General features: G+C 37.3%; 1 non-coding gene across 1 annotated transcript; it reads right to left on the reverse strand.

Annotated features, from left to right (window-relative positions):
• Positions 1-2,457: 2,457 nt before the first annotated feature.
• LOC131235868 (small nucleolar RNA R71) lies at positions 2,458-2,564 on the reverse strand. Its single transcript, XR_009166385.1, has one exon. It is a non-coding gene; the product is annotated as a small nucleolar RNA R71 (small nucleolar RNA).
• Positions 2,565-3,352: the final 788 nt, after the last annotated feature.

Consider the following 3,352-nt stretch of genomic DNA (forward strand, 5'->3'; position numbering starts at 1 on the left):
TTGATGACATCGAACACGGGTCAATGACATCGAATTTATGAAAGAAAATCAAGTTGGTCACTGGATAAATTGAAGACACTTTTGATGACTCGAGGACATGTTTGATGACTCGAAGCCTTGTTTGATGACATCGATGACAGTTCAAGGACATTGAATTTTCTGAGGATTTTTGGCAAAACTGCTGGACATATTAGGCACCATCTTCGATTAGTCAAACGCTTCCTTGATGATATCGAAGACCTGCTTGAGGACATCGAAGGCCTTTCAATGACATCGAATTTATTGAAGAAATTGAATTAACTCTCTGGACTGTTTTGGACGCGTTATCGATTCCTCGAACAACGTTCGATGACATCGAAGGTAGGTTTGATGACATAGAAGGTTATAGAGTCCGGATGAAGCTACAATAGTGTGAAAAAGCACGTAGAAAAAGCACATTTGATGACATTGAATGATTTACGTGAATTTACGCAGAGTTACGTGGAGTGAGTAAATTTGAGGCAGTGTCCAGATTTTTCCAAGTCGGTGCGAAAGGAGGTGTTGCTCAACTATAAATAGGAGTTCTAAGGGCACTCTTAGGGATCTATTGAGGGTTTGGAGAAGTGAAGCATAAGGGTGGAGAGCCGTTACCAAGCATTTTTCTTCTTTCTTCCTTAGTTTTTCTTGTTATCTTCTAGGGTTTTAAAATGTAATCATTCTATGATTGGCTAAACCTCTTAGCTAAGGCTAAGAGGTGAAGCTTGTAGCATGATGGGTTGTTTTCTATTACTTTGATTCATGTTTATGTTGAATTCTCTTTTATTCTAGTTTGATATTTAAGGAATACCTTCAGTTTTTAATGGTTTGTTGTGACTCAAATTACAATAGATCTGCAATAGCTTTGATAATGTCCTTTTCATAATTTGAGATTGTGAAATTAGGAAATCTATTGTTCACCATTGTCCCTTGGGCGTGGTTAGATGACGGAATCCCTTCTAATCTTCATAATTCTCTTATGTTTGATTGTGGGATAGATATATCTTATTGTTTGCCATAGTCTACTAGGCATGGCTAGGTGATGGAATCCCTTATAATCTTCATAATTCTCATTCGTTGAGAATTAGGTCAAAGAAAGTTCAGATTTGGTTTTACTGAGATATCTTCCAACTGGATAAGATATAACTCTGATTCCAGTTGTGTCCTTGATCAAGTAATAGATCTCCCTGATTGCTATAAGTGGATCCTTAGAAACCTTAGTTCCCACCTTTGAATTTCTTAAGTTTCTTATTAAATCTTTCACAATTACTTCGTTTTATTTCTAATTTAGATTTACATCTTCTTCTAGTTCTACTTCTAATTGCTTTTAGAATACTCACGAGATTAGTCCCTATGGATTCGACCTCAGTCTCACCGAGATTATTACTACGTCGCGACCCTACACTTGGGGTTGTGAACAAGTTTTTGGCGCCATTGCCGGGGACTAACGGTTGTGTTTTTCTAAGATTAACTAGTTTTAGAATTAGGTTAAGATTAGTGTTTGTTTACTTTCTATTTTTAGGGTAGGGTTTTTTCTGAATTATTTTTAGAAACTAACTTACTTTCTAATTCTAGGTTTAGAACTTTCCTAATTTTTTTTTTTGAACTTTCCTTTTTCGCTTTTAGAAACTAGGTTACTTTCTTAGAAACTTTCCATTTTTGTTTTATAAATTGACTCATCTCTCTATTTCTATTTTAGAAACTTTCTTATTTCTTTTTTAGAAACTAATTCACTTTCCTTTTTCTTTTGTAGGATCCCGATATAGAAACTACTATTTCGGTAACTTCTTTCTAATTCTCTCCCTTTCTATTTTTAGATTTCTATTTCCCTTTTCTTTTTAGGTTTAGGATAGATTTTGAAATTGAGGGCTGAGAGTGTTTCATTCTTAAGTGGGTCTGTGATAACACTCGACGCCTCTTGAGTGAAGGAGGATTGGTTGAGGGGTTATCTATCCATCACAAGATTAGAAAAGAGTTAACTGAAGTTATGGCTGCCAATCAACTGGCCAATTAACCTCCAGATCCACCTTAACCTAGGGTTGAGGAAATTCAGAATGAGAATGAGGTGCATCAAGCACCCCCGCCTTGTACTTTAAGAGATTATTTACAACTAGTGGGGGTAAGCACACCTTCATGCATGTTTTTTTTTCCCGAAAACACAGATATATGGATATCAAGCCAAGGGTGATCCAACTCCTTCCAAATTCCATGGACTTGAATATGAAAATTTATATTTACACATGAAAGAGTTTGATGAGAATATAACTACTTTATATTTTTTGAACGTGTCTGAGGACACGGTCAGGATGAAACTCTTTCCCTTTTCTTTGAAAGAGAAAGCTAAGACATGGTTGCATTCACTACGTCCTCGATCTATTGGCAGATGGAATGATATGACAAGAGAGTTCATAAAGAAGATTTTTTTCATACCATAAAATGAACACCCTCAAAAAGTCAATCATGAACTTTGCCCAAAAGGAAGATGAAACATTCTTCTAATGTTGGGAGCGGTTCGAGGATCTTGTTAGTTCATGCCCACAACACAGTTTTGAAACGTGGCACATTACACACTTTTTCTATGATGGACTGACATCCTCCATGCACTAATTGGTGGAGACAATATGCAATGGGGAATTCATGAACAAAAACATCGATGATGTGTAGGATTATTTGGACAGACTTGCCGAAAACGCACAATCATGGGACGTCTCCCCAAAATCGAGCACCACCTCTAGGCTTGCTCAATCAAAGGATAGGGGCAGAATATACCTTTTGAAAGAGGATGATGATATCAATGCTAAAGTGGCTAATCTCATAAGGAAATTCAAGGCCATGGAACTAAAGAAGGATAAGGCTAAGGAAACTGTTTGCGGGATTTGTCTTTACAACATTCACACAACTTAAAATTGCCCAACAATACCTGCTTTTCAAGAGGTACTGAATGGGCAATCTAATACTGTGAATAATTACCAAAGGCCTTTCAATGGGCCCATCTCCAATACATACAATCCTAGTGGGAGAAATCATCCAAACTTTAGTTGGAGGAATGGACAAACTGCTAGTCCTCAAGGATTCCCTAATCAAATCCCAAATCAAGGGAAACCTCAGGAGGACCCAGTTTAAAAACATATTCGAGACCAAGAGTTACTCAATCAGAATTCGGCACAAGCATTCCAGGATATCAGATCAGCATTGGGAATGCTTGCGTCGTCGATTAAAAGGATAGAGTCACACTTAACAATTGGGGAGAAAGGGATTCTTCCAGCCCAACCTTTCCCCAATCCTAAACCGCAATACGAAATAAGTGATCCAAGCTCTTCAAATCAAATGGAGCAAG

The sequence above is a fragment of the Magnolia sinica genome, chromosome 19 (genome assembly GCF_029962835.1).
Source record: "Magnolia sinica isolate HGM2019 chromosome 19, MsV1, whole genome shotgun sequence".
NCBI lineage: Eukaryota > Viridiplantae > Streptophyta > Magnoliopsida > Magnoliales > Magnoliaceae > Magnolia > Magnolia sinica.